The sequence below is a fragment of the Neolamprologus multifasciatus genome, chromosome 11, assembly GCF_963576455.1.
Source record: "Neolamprologus multifasciatus chromosome 11, fNeoMul1.2, whole genome shotgun sequence".
Classification (NCBI taxonomy): domain Eukaryota; kingdom Metazoa; phylum Chordata; class Actinopteri; order Cichliformes; family Cichlidae; genus Neolamprologus; species Neolamprologus multifasciatus.
Genome location: NC_140449.1, coordinates 16,481,767 through 16,500,997, shown reverse-complemented (window position 1 = coordinate 16,500,997; position 19,231 = coordinate 16,481,767). Strand labels below are relative to the sequence as shown.

At 43.6% G+C, this 19,231-nt stretch overlaps 1 pseudogene; it reads left to right on the top strand.

The window, feature by feature from the left end:
• The first annotated feature begins 3,043 nt into the window (after positions 1 to 3,043).
• Positions 3,044 to 7,181, top strand: LOC146508039 (N-formyl peptide receptor 3-like; annotated as a pseudogene).
• Positions 7,182 to 19,231: the final 12,050 nt, after the last annotated feature.

The following is a 19,231-nucleotide window of genomic DNA, read 5'->3' as shown; positions in this document are numbered from 1 at the left end:
AAGGGTAACAAATATATCTTTTTCTTTTTCTTTTTTTATTGCTCTGTAGGACTGCGTGATCTCTCTCGCTCTCTGTCTTGTGGATCAACAATCAGTTTCATTGCCAGCTCGTTATCTCCTGAGTCAATAACAAAATGAAAAGAAATGGAACTGGATTTCACATTGGCTTGTGTGTGGTTAGTTTATTCCCCATTTCCCTGTTGTTGTTGTTTTATATATATAATTGTCTTCAGATCATTTTAAGTTTAACTTGAAGAAATTAACGTGAACATTTTTCTTGTAAAACACAGGGGGGCATAGCAAATACAGTTTGGGAACCACTACCTAAGGCTAAGGTAGGGAAGGTGGATGGCTTACAGGCAATGGCAGAGTGTCCGGGCCCATGGGCCTTGTGTGCAGGCAGTTTGACTCCCCTGCAGCCTTGCACCAGTGGTCCCGTGCCTGCAGGAGATTTCCTTGCATGCCTAGCCGAGAGCAAATTGCTTGGGGCTTGCTTCCCCCAGTGAATCCGCCCCTGGCCCGTCTGGTCGCCCGGTCAACAACTGGCCATTCAGATGCAGGTATGATCTGGGGACCCTGCCAACACAGGTGAGTTCCTGGCTGCTTCCAGTCACCTAGCTTTGCTCATGAAGGAGCAGGCCTTTTCCACAAGTAGCTCCTTGGCTTCTTTCTGGGTGGTACACGGCCACCTCAGACTGTCTCAATCCCAGCTCTGGCAGCACAATCAGGACTGCCTAATGAGGCTGCCAGTTGAACCTACAGCAATTTTGGCCCAGGGGCAATTTTGGCCCAAATTGCCCAAATGACTTTTTGGGCAATTTTGGCCCAAAAAGTCACTGGGAAGTTCAAGTAGCCCAGTGACTACTTGAACTTCTGCAGGAAGTTCAAGTAGTCACTGTGATGGTCAGGACATGTTGAGAGCCTGCTTAGGCATTCTCTGAGTGTAATTAGGCCCAGGGCTTCCGTGACTTAACCTGCTCCCAGGCCGTGGGAATCTCAGGCCTCAGTTGGATATCTTTTGCAGATGCAGCACCCACATGCAGGGCAAAGGTGGAGGACGCGTGGCCAAGGCTCACCTTCCGACATTTCCATAGGCTAGGCCACCCAGCTCCCTCTCCTGTCTGCTGTGGAATGCAGGGTGGCCTGGTCGGCTCTGGGGGCAGACCCTTAGGTGGTTATTACCATGACCCAGATTTTCCGCAGACCCCCCCATCACAACCATCCCAACCTTCACCTGAGTTAGCAAGCCCCAGCAGACCCTCATACTGCAGCAAGAACTAGCAGCCCCCCTAGGGACAGGTGCCATTAACCTGAAGGACGAATGCTTCCAGATCCAGATCTGGCAGGGGCAGTAACAGTTTCTTACAGTTTTGAGTCCTCCCCTCTCTCTTGCACCCCAGATGTTCACGCCATCCTTGCTCCTATGAGGCGGCAGGACCTCAGGGTCCTGAATTACCTGGATGACTAGCTGGTCTGCACCACGTCAGAAAAGCAGTGCCGCAACCATGTAGCGCTGCTGGTATCCCATGTTCAGCCTCTAGGGCTGCGCCTGAATCCCAAGAAGTGTAAACTGTAACTGTCTCAAATCACAGCATTTCTGGGCATGTCCCTGGACTCCATCAGAGCTTCTGCATCCCTTCCTGCTGAGCGATGTCCGGTTCTGATCAAACCATCGCCGCACAGCTGTTTTATAGGTAAGCTGTGGGGCATGGCCGGGCAGGCAGGATTATCTTAAAGAAGTATCCATGCACCATGACCAAGGGGTGTTATTCCCTGTACATATGGACTATATAATGGAGTGGCGAGATATTTAAGTTTTAAGTTAAATTTACTTTAAAGAAAATTGAAGAAATTAGGTATTGTTAGGCTGTGTTATTGTCAAAAAGCAATGCCACACGGTGTATATCTCATGGTCCCAAACTTCTTTCAAAACTTAACACTGACCAAGCACAAGAAGAACATTGATGACTGTAAGAGTTAACAAGAAATTTCAAGCAAGATGGCAAAACAGGATGCGGAAATTTTTCGCTATAACAAGTTGCATGGTACATTAAGGACAACTCAACAATCGTTTTTCTGTCTCTGTCTCTTTAGAGCAGCTGAGAATTTCTCACAGTTTTTGAAAACTTTGAGTGCATATGAGTTGTTGAGGGTGATCACATGCTCCTTTTTTAAAAAAGAGTGAAAAGATTTTCGCAAAGGAATAAAAACATAACAACATAAAAAATCAAAGGATGACAATATCCATATGAAATACATAAACCAATTTACATAAAGACTGATAAAGGATACTTTATTGGTTATTAGAATTTTGTCATAGAAAGTTAATGACAATCAGTTTTTGAAAAGGGCTAAAGGTACCTTTGAAAAAAACACAAAAACAATGGCAATAAAAAGAACTATGCAGAATAGCGATAAAAAGAGCTGTATCAAAACCAGGAATATATGCAAATATTTTCTTATTGTTTTGGCAGCATCTAACTGCAGACATCAGTGACACTCATCAAGGTTGTATATTATGGTATATGAGTGCTTATAAAATATTTAAAATGTTTACAAAATAGGCTTTCTAAATTTTTGGTCATCAACTTGTTTCATACTTTTTAATTGTGTCTACATGTTGTGAAATTACACCAACATGCTGTGCCGGAGGACAAACAAAGAGAAAGTGTATTTGTTTTTATTTTCTTACTCCACTCAAAGATGACTTCAGTAATATCATACGTCACTGTTTTAACACTGTCCCCACATGTCCCACACATGTAAATCACTTCGTAGCACACTCCTGTATTGTTATATTTCATCTCAAGAGTGAAAAATTCTGGTTTTCTGAATTTTGTTATTTTATGTCATTAATTTATGATAATTTCTACTCTTCTTTGCTTCTTTCTTAGCTCCACAGTATGAAGGCCTAGACAACTATCAGTGCCTAAATCTGTGCTCATATAGAAAATCTCTACTCTGCAAGCATTACAGTAGAAATATTAAAGATTTACATCCATTTATATTGTTTCTTTATATCATCTTCACTGGTCTCAAGACTATGATGGATATGACAATTAACTCTTTCAGTCAAATCAATATAACTGCTGCACCTGATCCAAATGGCTCTGTGTATGCTGAGTTGTTTCAGTCTCTCACCAACATGCGTATTGTTGTTTTCTCCCTGGTCTCTTGCCTTGGCGTGCTCTGGAATCGAGTGGATATCTGAGTGACCACGATCAAGATGAAGAAAACAGTCAATACATTTCAGTATCTCAACCTTGCTGTAGCTGACTTTTTCTTTGCATCATCTCTACCCCTGAGTGTGATACACCATAAATATGGTCTATATGAACACATTTGTCATGGTCTACATTCTAGTGATCAGTGTGGAACTGAATCACAGTTTAGTGCACTTTACAGTGATTTCACCAGAATGGGGAGTGGACAGGTTATAGTTGAGATACATGGAACGCATTATGAGTTTGCATATTGAGAAGCAGCTTCAGATCTACAAAACCGGGTTGGCCATAGACTCTATTTCACATGGTCAAACTGGGAGAGTGTACTCCCAATTACTGAGTAGAGAACCAAACCTTCTGGCCTTTGGTGTAAGTTGGTGCAGGGGTTCTGTTGCGATCGGCATACCCACTGCAATCAAGGAGACAACTAGGAGAAATTAGCACATGGATGCAGTTTCCCGTTACTGAGAGAGGACTGCTCTTGTATCAGAGTCTGAGGCATCCACTTCGATGATAAATTAGTAGTTAATATCAGGCTGGGACAGGACTGGAGTGGTGGCGAAACATTTCTTCAGGAGATCAAACACTGACTACGCTGAAGGATTCCACTGGAACGAGACTAGTGATGTGCGATACCACTGATTTACTTTCCGATCCGATACCAACTAAAATTCAGGGTGGTATCGATGATACCGATACTCTGTACAAAAACGTAATGTTTTATTGTATTTCATAATACAATATATAATTGTATTATGAAATTGTAATGAGAATATAATAATATAGCTTCATAATGATTACAGGACATCAGACTACTTGTTCTAATTGCTTAATAATGCAGAATTATCATACAGAACTAAAAAACCTGAAGTTGTGCACTATTTGAGCATGTTGCCTGCCTGCAGCACTAAAGGACTCCGCGAGAGACGTCTGTCTCGCCCTGGCAGCACCTGTCCCTCTCCTCTTCAGTTTGTCCCAACATAAGCTCGTCATATTCTGTGATATGATTTACTCTGAGGTGTTTGACGAGGTTAGTGCTGTTGCCACAACACCTCACTGTCTTGCCACATGTATCGCAAACCGCGTCTTGACTGTTTGTGGAGGTAAAATACATCCACACATGACTCTGTTTACGCTCAGCCATTGTTGTGAGTGCGCACGCCAGGCTGCGACACATTTATACAGCCGTATTTCGCACATGACTATGAAAGGCGTAAGAGGAAGTAGTTCCTTCCAATTCGAATGATATAGTTTCTTTCCACTGCGTTCCTGTTAATGAAAAACTAAAAATTTATATGGGGTAAATTTTAACCCCAAATGTAACATTTGGGGTTAAAATTTACCCCATTTTACCCCAAATGTTTTCAAAGTCTCCCTTTAATTTTTTGAACACTGTAAAAGTAAAAGTAAGGGCAAAATGGCAACTTTCAGAGTAAATACAAAAGCTGACCAAGCTTGCAAAACAGGATGCTGATAACAGAGCTATACTGGTAGCACACTATATTTTAGATTTTAGACATCTTTTGCTCTCTCGCTCTCGCTCTCTCTCTCTCTCTCTCTCAATTTCTTTCTTTGTGGGCAGTGACGTCTTACCTCACATATATTAACCTGGCATTTTTCTGCTTTGCATTCATCAACAACCAACAAGAGAGCTTTCCTGAAGGTAAATGATCTTTGATATTTTCCTTTTGTAAGTTTGTAAAATCATCACATATTTGCTATGCAGGAATAGACTGACCCGGGTATTTACATAATACAATAAGATCATTTATTAAAATTAAGCAAACAAGCTAAGCTGTTGTATTTAAGAGAGAGCACTGCTTTGATGAGGACTCTTGAAGTAATTGTTTTCTGTCATATTACAACTTGTTTCTCAGACAGTGATCATGCATATGTTTTTCTGTCTGTTTCTAATTGTTGTAAAAAACGCTTTGCTGTATTAAGGTGTATTCAAACCAAACACGAAGGTCATTAAAGTTCTCCTCATTACATAAAGTCTTTAATTACAACTGATGTGAAATTGCACTGGGCAACATGAACAGAGGGGAATCTGCCTTTGTGGCAAAATATTTCAACTTCTGAAAAAGGCTGCTGGTTCATGAAAATCATCATCTATGGATTTATTTTTACATATATGCACCACTCATTGAATAGATTAAAATAGCATAGTTTGAATGAGCTTAAATATTTTGCTTCACAATAAGTGCTGCTTTTTAAGATTACTTCATTTAAAATTATTTAAAAGGTTTTATGAAACCTTTTGTCACCAAATTTTGTTCTTTTTTCATCCTTGTGTCTAATTGTTACACAAATCAAAGGTCAGACAAAAACACCTCCTTATTTTCCTGCACCTTTTATTGATAACTTCAGTAACTTCATGAGTTACTGTGTTAACAACAAGCATGTCCCTGTTATACCCATTACTTTGCTGTAAAACTTATTCATCTTGAGATACAATATCTTATTTTAAAAATTGCTTAAATTGATTAGTTCATCTCTTAAATTCACTTTAAAATTTCTTCATTTCCTTCTTGGCTTATCACTTGTGAAATCTAGACCTTAATCTGCCTTAATAGCTAAATCTGTAAATGAATTCATTACTGATCATGTTGTTTCAACTCTCAGGTCCAATATGGACAGTCTTCAGTTGTGTCATAACTTCAGCTCTACTCAAGCAGAAATCTAAAAGATTAGGAAAGTTAAAGATTACTTTACATACATTCACACATACCCTGATGTCTCTTTTCTTTTCTTTTTGTTTTCTTGATATTACAGGTTTCTTGATAAACAATAATGGAGATGGCCAGAATCAATTTCAGTCTAATCAATACAACTGCTGCACCTGATCTAAACGATTCTTGGGTTGACTTGTTTTGGTCTCTTACCACCGTGGCTGTTGTTGTTTTCTCCCTGGTCTCTGTCCTCGGTGTGCTTGGGAATGGAGTGGTTATCTGGGTGACCGGGTTCAGGATGAAGAAAACTGTTGAAACAGTTTGGTACCTCCACATTGCTGTGGCTGACTTCATCTTTGCAGCGTTTCTAGCCCTTAGAGCAACATCCCTGGCTTTGCGGTTTCACTGACCTTTTGGTAATTTCATGTGCAAGCTGTGCGGCACTCTAATCATTCTAAACTTGTATGCCAGTGTCTACATTATGGTGGTGATCAGTGTAGACAGATGTGTGTCTGTGGTGTGGCCTGTCTGGGCTCAGAACCACCGAAATGTACGCAGTGCAACCTATGTGAGTCTGTGTGTTTGGGTGGTGGCTTTGATTGTCAACATTCAACATTATTTTTACATGGACACAAAGAAAGAAACTGAAAACACAACTTACTGCTCCAACATCGTTTTTTGTTTTTTTTGAAAAAGCAACACCAACTGTGATTCAGACCATTGTTATCACCCACTTCCTTCTCGGATTTGCAGTCCCCTTAACTGTCATTGTCTCTTGTTATGCTGTCATCATCCATCGTCTCAGGAGAAACCACAGCCTGGCCAGCCAATCAAGTCGCCCCTTTAAAGTTATTCCAAGTTATTCCATTACTTCCATTATTGTTGCCTTTTTTCTGTGCTTGGCTCCCTATTGATCTTATTCAGCTGGTGAAATTTAAGGCACCAAATGCAACATTTCGCTATGCCTTTTTTTTTTTTTTTTTTTTCGCTATGCCTTTCTAATTGTGTCAAATGTCGCCTCGAATTTGATGGTTCTTCACTGCTGCCTGAATCCACTGCTGTATGTCTTCTTGAGACAAGATTTTAAAGCTGAAGTCCGAAAATCCATCCTGAATGTGCTGGAGAGCCTTCAAGGAAGAGGAGACACGCTCTCCCAGTGACATGAAGTCAGTGAACACCAGGCAGAGCAGAGAGAAGTCAGATTTGATTACTGAGGTATAAAGCTGTATATGAGATTAATAAACATGTTAAAACCTTTGACTGAAAAATTTGGGCGACTTTTTACCAGCTGTAAATATAACTGCAGATCAAATTTTTATAAGCTTTTATAAAATTATGTGTGTATAAAAGGCTCTGGGATTTATGTCTATGTTCTGCAATATTGTGTGGGGTGGAGTCGTAGGAAATGACGTAGGTGTAACGCGATGCTACTCGGGAAGGGGAGATTGTTTTCCGTGTTAGTTCTGTTTACCTCGTAAGCTGTGTTCCTGGTTGCCATCCTTCAATGATGCTTCAGTGATGCTCCGAGTGTTAAGTTCATGACTGGAAACTGCTGGCAACACTGAGCATCTAGGTGGCAATAAAACAGCTGGCGGTGATAATCCAGCAAAGTGGAAGCCTGTTGTCCTCCTTCCTGTATCCTGACCGATACACCATCTTGTTAGCTGCTGAACCTAAAAGAACTAGCCCTCACCAAGTACTCCTCAACATTGGTCCTTCGAGCCGGATACAGTTATCAAGATGGAGCCAGATGGAGCGACATGTCCTGATGTAAGGCCTAAACGCCATACACGTCGACCAAGCCGGTTTGAGGACTTTGATGTTAACTATACAGGCCACCCCTTTAGGGAAATGCTGCAGTGGGATACCCCACAGCCTCACACAAGAAGCGGGAGAGTTCAGCCTCAGTATAGTCATACGCCACCCCTCTACAGCGACAGGGATGGGGCCTATTACAACACACCCCCTCCACTGGGAAGAAGTGAACAGGATGTGGACCTTAATAGAAGCCACTCACCTGAATTTGCACCTTCCAATTGGCCAGGGTCTTCAATACACACATTTCATACAGAATTCAGAGCCTTGCAGGCCGAAAGAGAGCAGCTACTCCAATCACAGCAAGTTTTACAGGAGGGCCTCAGAGAACTGAAGGAAGCAAAGAGTGACCTCAGAGAGCTGATTGAAGTGGCTCACCTGCTGAGGAAGGATATGGCTCAGCTGACTGCCTCACAGCATAGCACCAATCATCCCCCCAAGCGCAGTTCAGGAGAGATATACACAACCCCTGAGACAATGCCACAGGAGGAGGATGAGGAGGTGTGGCCCGACCCACCACCATGGCCTGAACCGGTGGAAGAGTTGCACACAGGATTCTCCCAAATGAAGGTTGATGAACAATACTCCGATAATGGTGTACAGTACCACCCTCTACCCCGCACAGCATATTTCGCTGGTGAGCCTTCGCTGCCAAGTCATCGCTGCACCCCATATCAGGACCCTGTGGTTAAAGATGGAAACACGTTTCATGCGCCTCCACAACCCTCTGTGCCACCCCCCTGCTGGGCACCAAGTAAGACAGGTTATCTCCCAACCAAGCCTGTTCCAGCCAGTTCCCCCTCTCTTGTCACTGGAGTAACCAGTGGGCACTGCAATAACCCATCTGCTCCTCTTTCGGCTGAGCTAGTGTACAGGGGGCCCAAACCAACCATTCCAAGGTTCATTCATTCTGATCCCTCTGAGTTTGCTAGGCTCCGCATGGCTTTAGAGAACCTACTCCCTCCTAATGCTACTGAGCTCTTCAAGTATCAGATACTTGTGGACCACCTCAAACTAGATGAAGCTCGACTTATCGCCGATGCTTACCTGAACTCACCCAAGCCTTATACTGACACCATGGCAGCCCTCCACGACAAATTTGGACAACCTCATCAGCTCGCCTTGAGAAAGATAGCAAGTGTCCTGGATGGTCCTGAAATAAGGCGAGGTGACACAGTAGCCTTCCAAAGGTTCTCCCTTCAGGTGCAGTCACTAGTTGGGCTGTTACAAACATTAGGACTGGAAGGAGAAGTGGAGTTGAACTGTGGGTCCCACGTTGCCCGACTAATAAGTAAGCTTCCTGCTGAACAGAGGGCTGATTTTCGTCGACACCAGTTTAAGCAGCCCGGGAGCACCTACACTCTGTACGACCTATCTGCATGGCTTCGTCAGGAGTCCTGGTGTCAAGGATTTGACGGCCAAGCAGGTGTAAGAAGCAGTAGAGAAAGGACCAGTGTAAAGGCCGAGGCCCGTCCAGGCCGACAAACCGTGACAGTCCTACATAACCTAAAGGGGCCATCAGAACACACGTTTCCACCAGTGAAGGAGAGTCGAGCTAGAGGGAAGGTCAAGAGCAAAGCCTACTGTGCCTACTGTGAGAGCACAGAACACTATTTTAGCCAATGTGATGATGTAGCCAAGCTCTCCAAAGAGGAAATAAAGGACTGGATACAGGTCAACAAACGATGCTGGCGCTGTGCCCGAACTCATTTAGCTGCTCAGTGCACGCTAAAGAAACCCTGCAGCCGCTGCCAGGGTAAACATCTGCTGGCTCTTCACGAGGTAAATGCCAGGACAGAAGGAAACAACGCTGACATGGCTGCAAAGGAGGAAAGCTGCCTAACCAGTTCAGCTTCGGGCTCACTCTACCTTGATCGCCATGGGGCTGGCAATCGTGTCATGCTGAAGATTGTACCTGTGCTTTTGAGCCATGGAGAGCGGACTCTAGACACCTTTGCTATACTTGATGACGGTTCAGAGAGGACCATGCTGCTCCCTGCTGCTGCAAAGACTCTTGGTCTGGCAGGCATCCCGGAGGACCTGCCATTACAAACCGTCCACCAAGATATTCAGATGCTTCATGGACATACCGTATCCTTCAGCGTCTCTGCTGTTACCAATCCTGGATCCTACTACAAGATTGATGGAGCGTTTACAGCTGATCGTCTCAACTTAGCTCACCATACCTATCCTATCGACCAGCTGAGAAGGAAGTACAAATACCTGCATGGGATCCCGGTCCCTGCCCTGAACGAAGCCAAGCCTCTGCTCCTCATTGGTTCAGACCAGCCACACCTGATCACCCCCATAGAACCAGTCCGCCTCGGCCCACCTGGAGGCCCAGCAGCAGTCCACACCCGGCTTGGCTGGACCCTTCAAGGGCCAAGTCTTTTCATGGGGCGGCAGACCCAGCCTGTCCTATCCCTGTATACATCCGCCCAATCAGACGAGTTGCTCAAGCATGTGGAGCGGCTCTGGCAGGTGGACGTGGTGCCTTACCGATCCGAGAAAGAGGTCACTCGGTCGAAACAGGATCAGCAGGCTGTGGCCCTGCTTGAGGCAAGAACAACTCGCAGGATGGTCGATGGAGTCTTCAGGTATGCTACACCTCTACTCCGTCACCCACAGATGCCACCACTGAATGCACCAAAGGAATCAGTCATGCCCATGCTTCGAAGCACAGAAAGGCGCCTGCTAAAGGATCTCAGTCGGGCTGATTCCTACAGGGCAGAAATGCAGAAGCTGATCCAATCAGGAGCCGTGAAGGAAGTTACGCATGAGACTTCGCCCAAGGAGAACTGGTACATACCGCATCATCTTGTCAGTCATAACGGAAAGAATCGCCTGGTGTTTAACTGTTCCCATAAATACCTTGGACAGTCCCTGAACCAGTTCCTGTTGCCTGGCCCTACTCTTGGAGCTTCCCTGCTGGGGGTGCTGGTCAGGTTTCGGTGAACACCCATAGCTGTGAGTGGAGACATCAAAGGGATGTTCATCAGGTACTGCTCCTCCCTGAAGACCGGCCTCTGTTGAAGTTCCTTGGCGAGACTTAAAGGTGAATGAACCTCCTAAAATCTTCGAGTGCAGGTCCTGCCATTTGGGACAACTTCAAGCCCCTGCTGCGCCACATCTGCCCTGCAGCGTCATGTGATGGAGCACACACAGCCTGGACGACAGCCTGAGATTCTCCATCGAGAGGTGTTTTTTACGTAGACAAACTGCCTACAGAGTGTTGGCTCACCAGAAGAAGCTAGAGATCTGGTGGATCGGCTAAGAGGGTTGCTGAAATCAGCTGGCTTCGAGCTACGTCAGTGGGCTTGTAATGATCCAAGTGTCCTGAGCCATTTGCCTCCAGAAGCTAGATCACAGAGTCTGGATCTGTGGCTAGCCGAGGACAATCCAACCCGCTAGAGACACGCTCGGGCTCAGCTGGGGACTGGAATACCGACCTCCTTGGGTTATAAGCACAGGCCCGTGTCCTATGAGATGCCAACCCTCAGAAACATCTATAGAGTCCTAGCCTCACAGTACGACCCTTTGGGCTATCTGTTACCCTTCACCACTTGGGCCAAGCTCCTCCTCAGGCAGCTATGGGATAAGAAGCATGGTTGGGACGACTCGAATCTCCCCTCCACCCTCCTGCAAGCTTGGTCTGACTGGGAGGTGGAGCTTCAGTTTTTACCTCACCTTACCTTCCCACGTGCCTATGTTCCTGCCAGTGCTAACTCAAAGGGGGCCATCCGTGAGGTGCACATTTTTGGGGATGCTTCTGAGAAAGCTTATGGAGTGGTGTCCTATATGAGGACTGTAGAACAGGATGGGCAAGTTCACCTCACCTTCATCCTAGCTCGCTCCCAGGTAGCCCCCAAACGAGGTCTCTCTATTCCCTGCCTCGAGCTCTGCGGAGCTTTGCTGGCAGCGCAGCTGGCCAGTACCCTGAAAAGGGAACTCACCTCAGCGATTGAAAGAACAGTCCTGTGGTCTGATTCGACCACTGTTCTTACCTGGTTGAGCTCACAGTCCTGCCGCTACAAGGTTTTTGTAGGAGCCAGGGTAGCTGAGATACAGGAGTTGACGGAACACTGTACCTGGCGCTACATAGACTCAGAGAGTAATCCAGCGGATGACCTGACGAGAGGGAAGGCCCTGGCCGAGCTCAAAGTGCCTAATCGGTGGTCGAATGGACCCCCCTTTCTGCTCAACAGTACTGACACATGGCCAGAGAACCCGAGCTCCGAGCCCAGTAATGACGACCTTGAGCTCCGGAAGACAGTCTTCTGTGGAACCTCTATCACCTTCACACCTACCTGTCAGGATGGAATGGCGTGCAAGACTTGGCAGGAGCTCTTGGATGTTACTGTCAAAGAGCTTTGTGGTCAGGGACTCTCGACTGCGCCATCTAGTGCCGAGGACTATCAGAATGCTGAACAGGCCATCCTTCGGCAGGCTCAACAGGAGTCATTTCCCGAGGAGTGCAGATTGCTTTCAGAAAGGAAACCTGTCTCATCCAGAAGCCGCTTGCTTACCCTGGCACCTGAACTGGATACCTCAGCGGGACTCATCAGAGTAGGGGGTCGGTTGCGACGCCTAGAAGGTCTTGGCGGACCTATATTGCATCCGATTGTCCTGGATCCTTCACACCCTTTCACACGTCTGCTTATCCAGAAATATGATGTTGATCTGCATCATCCAGGCCCCGAACGGGTCTTCGCGGAGCTGCGGAGGTCTTACTGGATACTGCGTGGAAGAGAGGCAATTCGCAAGCACCAGCGAACCTGTCCTGAGTGTCAGCGTTGGAGGGCAAAACCCTCTGTTCCCAAGATGGCTGACCTTCCTGCTGCTCGGCTTAGACTGTACAAACCAGCCTTTTACTCAACCGGTGTTGACTGTTTTGGGCCTATGTTTGTGAAGGTAGGAAGACGTCACGAGAAACGCTGGGGAATCATTTTCAAGTGTATGACGACGAGGGCGGTACATCTGGATCTCCTAAGTAGCTTAGACGCGGATGCGTTCCTAATGGCCCTGAGGCGATTCATAGCCAGAAGAGGGACACCGGCAGAGTTATGGTCTGACTGTGGGACCAATTTCAAAGGGGGAGAACGAGAACTCAGAGAAGCCTTTGCCAACATGTCAGAGACATTGCAGGGGAAGCTCGCCCGTCAGATGATCAGATTCCAGTTCAACCCCCCGGCAGCCCCACATTTTGGAGGTGTATGGGAGAGGGAAATCCGTTCAGTGAAGACAGCTCTACGCACCTGTGTGGGTTCCCAACCTTTTCACGAGGAGGTACTCCGTACAGTTCTGCTGGAGGTAGAATTGATCCTTAACGCAAAGCCCTTAGGCTACGTTTCCACTAACGTAGCCGATGTGGACCCTGTGACACCCAATAGTCTCCTCATGGGGCGGCCTGATGGATCACTACCCCAGGTGGTCTACTCAGAGACAGAGAACCTCAGTCGGCGACATTGGAGGCATTCACAGATTCTTGCTGATCAGTTCTGGGCAAGATTCATCAAGGAATACCTGCCTGGCTTACAGGCGAGGCAGAAGTGGCAGTCAAACTCCTCCTGAACTTCTGGAAAAGGCAGTTGTTATGGTTGCAGATCCGCAGCTGCCTCGAGCCTTGTGGCCAATAGGCCATGTGATCAAGATTCATCGTAGTGATGATGGACTTGTCAGATCTGCTGATGTGAACGTTAATGGACGTGTTTACACCAGACCAGTTGCTCGGTTGGTAGTTTTACCTGCCGTGCCATCGGAAGACAGCGATACTGAGAAGAATAGCAAGTCGCCTCCTGGAACTGATTAGGGAGCCTTTTTTTGGGGAGCAAATGTGTAACCACATTTGGGGGCGGCTGTATAAAAGGCTCTGGGATTTATGTCTATGTTCTGCAATATTGTGTGGGGTGGAGTCGTAGGAAATGACGTAGGTGTAACGCGATGCTACTCGGGAAGGGGAGATTGTTTTCCGTGTTAGTTCTGTTTACCTCGTAAGCTGTGTTCCTGGTTGCCATCCTTCACGGTGATGCTCCGAGTGTTAAGTTCATGACTGGAAACTGCTGGCAACACTGAGCATCTAGGTGGCAATAAAACAGCTGGCGGTGATAATCCAGCAAAGTGGAAGCCTGTTGTCCTCCTTCCTGTATCCTGACCGATACACCATCTTGTTAGCTGCTGAACCTAAAAGAACTAGCCCTCACCAAGTACTCCTCAACAATGTGCTTATAAAACAAATCTAATTGAAACAACTAACTGTTTAAATGGTGCTGTGATGGTTTATTTCTTCACTGTATTGCTTTTCCTGCCTCTACATTATCTTTGTGCCATTATTATTAATAGTAGTAGTAGTAGTAGTAGTATGTGATTATAACAATGTTACTTCCTAGAAGAAGAACCAGTCAGCAAAATCAAAATCAGTATTACTTTTGTGTCCAGTTCACTTTGTGAAACACAAACAATACCAGGTAAATTTAGTTGACAGGACATGACAGCTCCCACAGATGCCATCTTAGATAAGCATGGATTGGGCAGTTAAAACATACTGTAAGGATAATTCATTCACTCAGCCTGCCATTTATTTCCATGTATTAATAAACAGTGTGTAATGTTGATGTCTTATTGTAAGATGACTTCTTCTTACCAATATCATGCAAAAATTTTATATTTAAAATTTTATTTTAAATATTTGACATTCCTACAGTTCAGTGTATTCATTATTATAATGGAAGATCATTATATAATTATCATGATATTATGATGCTAAACACTCTCACAGATTCTTCTTCTTCTTCTTTTGCTCTTTAAAAGCTTTTTAACCCAGGGACGTCAATAAATAATGACAACTGTGATCATTCTTGTAATCACTGTTCCTGTGTTGTTTTACAAATAAACTCTGATATGTGTATCAGTAGTATTAACTGAACAAATCATCAAACATTGGATAATAATAATCACTTTTAAAAATAAATAATATGGGATTATCTAGGTGAATAAATATTATTATATTTATTTATCAGCCAAGTTGTGAAAAAAACTTTACAATACTTAACCGTGTGAAATAAAGTATAAACAAGTGTGTGACGCTAAATATTAAGTAGTTGTGAGATACGTAACAATGAGGTATATTCGTATTAAAGATTATTAAATTCCAACACTTGGCCTTATGTGTGAGTATAACATGGTGAATGCTGAAATCCTCCCAAGGTGGGGAATTCCCAGACTGGGAGACTGGGGTGCTGATCAGACCAGCTTGAAGCAGGGACCATTCCAGGTACAGCTGACTACCCAGACAGCAGTTTAGGTCGAAGGTTGAGCCACTTGGGTTCATGCCAGCCATTGCAAGAAGATTCCACAAACACAGTAATAACCCAAAGGGTGAAAAGATTTCCACATTGATGCTGAAGAAGACAACAAAAGTGTACAACGTGCTCTGCCCTTTCAACCTACGGCTCCACTGGAACGAAAGAGTGAGAGGTGAAAGAGCACCCTCCTCTAACAAGATTGTGCCAAGCTCCAACTCAATGGAGCACTTGTATGCCATGTGTTTGTATGCCATGTCATAGGTGTTCCTCGACAAGTCACTGATAAGTTTAAAGAACACAATCAAATTGCAGCAGGATTCAGATCATGGCTTCCATTCTTTGAATATGTGTCAGAAACTGACAAAACACAGATTGGATAAATTACATTTATTTTGTCCAGTAAACATTTGCTGATTCCACTACAAATGAAGCTGTATGAGACCAAATGGATGTGACATGTCTCATGACATGGGAAATTTTGATTTATATTTTATTGTGTTGTGGTTTGCAGTGTTTGTGTTGTTTCACTTTAAATTTGTTTAAAAGGAAAAAGCTGAAAATTTAAATTGTTAAAAGTTGAAATGTAAATAGTTGGTTTTGTATATTTTATAATTTATTATTACATCTTTATGTGAGTAAATACATAAAAGTATATTTACAGTGGACCCTAGAGACAAAGCACATACAAACAAACTACAAAACACAACGAAAGTGCTCCAGGATGCTAGGGGCAGTGTTGAACTTTTGTTACCTAGTGGCTACACAAGCCAGGAAGTACCAACGACAGGATTTGGTGTGTGGTAGTAACAGGTAAATGAACTTTTTTTTTTTAATTATTTGAATATTTATATGTGTGTTTGTGTATAGATACACAAACTGCAATAGCTATGTCACTAGCGATCACCTAGCACATTATTATAAACCAGCTAGCCCAACATCAGTGACCCTACAAAGGTCACTGCTGTTTAGTTTGTGTATAAATACACAGACAATACACATATGCTTTCAATTATGTAATTTAAGTGATCTAGGTAGCTTTGTACGTGCTTTGGAATTTGTACGTGTTTTGGAGTTTGTACATGCTTTGTCTCTAGGGGACATGGTATATATTTATATATAAATATATATAAATAAAACCACAGGGTTTTTTTTAACATTAGTAATTTCTTTTGTGCATAATTTTATATTGGTGTTGATAATAAATTCGTGTTCATTCCATGTCTCCTGTCTGTCACATGTATCCATGTATTTACATGGGTGTATGTGACAGACAGGACTGTCTTTTAGGATTTGTTCTGAAGGCAGGACTGTGATGCAGTTTTTAGCCTCGCCACTAGAGGGTGCAGTTGTTTTGTGAATAAAGTTCTATCCGGTCATTAAGTGATGATGTGACGAATCCTACTTCCGGGCCTAAAGTAGTCTGCGTTTAATATGGCTTTTGTGTTGTTAACATATTTAATGTTTTCTTCTATTTAATCTCAAAAAGCTCCTAAAACAGTCAGTGATCACTGTTGACCTCCCTCGGCTTTTATTACTGCTAATCATTTATTTAAGCTCAGTTTTTAAAACCTTAGGATATAACTACAGCCCAGCCCATGCAGCAGTATATGAATGACTAACCTCGTATTGTGGATGGATTATCTCAATTGTTCTCCTGGCTGAAGTTTGGTCCTTTTACAGCATCCTGCCATGTGATTACATTTGTTCCTGACCACCGAGAACACTCACGTTAACTTTTATCAGTGGAAAAAAAGTTAGCTTGTTTATATTATGCTAACATAGCTGTGTCGCTAGCGGTCACGTAGCACATCATTATATACCAGCTAGCAAACTTCAGTAACCCTACAAACGTCACTGCTGTTTAGTTTTCTGTCTTCATTTATGTTGGAAGTGATAACAGAGCTGTACGTTTTAATTTGTTTCCAAAACCCCGCAGTCAGGACATGCTATATTGTATTTAGATAGAAGCTAGCGAGCTAACTTCCTGCTAACTTCTAACTCCGTTAAATGTCATAAATTCCATTTTCATGGATGCCTGGATGTTTAAACTCAATTGTTACACCTGGTAGAGCAGAACGCTGATCATTTTATTAAAGATGAAAGACTTTAGACAGTTTTTCAACTCTCAGTAATGCCATAGTGATCATTTGATATATGGACCTGCAGCGGAGTTTAGGCCCAGACACGGCTAGTGACGTCCAACTTAATGACCGGATTGGGATGTGAAAAGGTCTTCAGGGAGGCAGTGTGAATCAACAGAATTTATGCTTGGGGTTAGTTTATGTTAGTTTATTTAAGAGTATGTGCATAAGATTGGTGAGTTAAAGGATATTTTTGTTTAAGAAGGATAGCTTGTCAGTTTTATCACTCTGGACTAGTATCCAGGTTTTATCCGATACCGGTGCCAAACCGGTACTTTTGAAACGGTGCCGGTGCTTAAATGGTACTCGAACCAGTGCTCAAACCGGTGCTCAACGGTGCTTAAAGAATGGAGAACACAAACTTTGTGCAAAAACCCTCCATGTTTAGCCTGTTTTTTTTTGTAAAAAGATAACAATGTTAGCCTTTTCTGCAGCTATAGGGCATATATGGTATCACTCTTGGCTGAAAGTAGTGCTTAAACAATGGAAAAAACACAAACTTTGTCCAAAAACCTCTCATGTTTAGCTGTTTTCCACTTTTTCTTTGAGAGTTTAGCCTTTTTTGCCAGGGTGAAGGGAGTATCTGCCAAAAAACAAGAAGACAGCCATATGTAACTACGACAGTGTTTGCTAGTTCACCTTACATGGATTAATTTAATAACGTGGTTAATAATAATAATAATAATAATAAATTTTATTTATAGGCGCCTTTCAAACCCTCAAGGTCACCTTACAGTAACACGTAAACATACCATAAAAAACATAAGAAAATGTATATATAGCAAACATGGTAGATAAAATTTAGACATAAACAGTCATAAAAGTATAAAAGCAAATATAAAAACTGAGCAAGGTAAAAATGGCCTAAGACAGATCAGGTGTATGCAATTCTAAACAGATGGATTTTGAGTAGTGATTTAAAAGTGGTGAGACAGTGTGTGGTCCGGAGAGCAAGTGGAAGTGCATTCCAAAGTCTCGGGGCAGAACAACTAAAGGCTCTGAGTCCAATGGTAGTCAGGCGAGCAGGTGGAACTGACAGAAGGGAAGCTGAAGAAGAGCGGAGTGTACGAAGGGGCGAGTATGTATGGAGAAGATTGGATAGATATGGAGGAGCAAGGTTATGAAGCGCTTTGAAAGTGAGAAGCAGGATCTTGAAATTGACACGGAGGTGAATTGGGAGCCAATGGAGCTGTTTAAGAACAGGTGTTATATGTTCAGTGGATCTAGTTCTGGAAATAATACAAGCAGCTGTATTTTGAACTAACTGAAGTTTATGGAGGGATTTATGAGGTAAACCATAGAGAAGAGAATTACAGTAATCCAGACGAGATGTGACAAGAGCATTGACAAGTATGGCGGTACTGTGTGGTGTGAGTGGGGGACGAAGACGGTTAACATTACGGAGATGAAAGTAGGAAGACCGAGTGATATTATTTATATGTGCTGTGAAGGACAGAGTGCTATCAAGGATGACACCAAGACTCTTAACCTGAGGGGAGGGTGTGACAACAGAGTTATCAATGGATAACGAAAGACTGGTTGGAACTGTAGTCAGTTTTGATCTGGTGCCTATTAAAATGAATTCTGTTTTATTGCCATTAAGTTTAAGAAAGTTGTGAGAAAACCAGACCTTGATTTCACTTAAACAGTCAGAAATGGATGTGGGTGGGAGAGTAGCTGTGGGTTTGGAGGATAGGTAGAGCTGGGTGTCATCTGCGTAGCAGTGAAACTGGATGTTATGCATCCTAAAAATATTACCTAGGGGTAGGAGATAGATGATAAAAAGTAAAGGACCCAGGACAGAGCCTTGGGGTACACCGGAATTAACTGGAGTAGATACTGATCTGTGAGGGAGTAATTGAACAAACTGTGAGCGGCCAGAGAGATAAGAAGTAAACCAGGCGAGTACTGTACCATTGATGCCAATAGATGCTAATCTGTGAAGGAGGATGCGGTGGGAGATAGTATCAAAAGCTGCTGTAAGGTCAAGGAGAATGAGGATGGATATAAGTCCAGAATCAGCTGCAAGCAAAAGATCATTGGTGATTTTTACTAGGGCTGTTTCTGTACTGTGACAT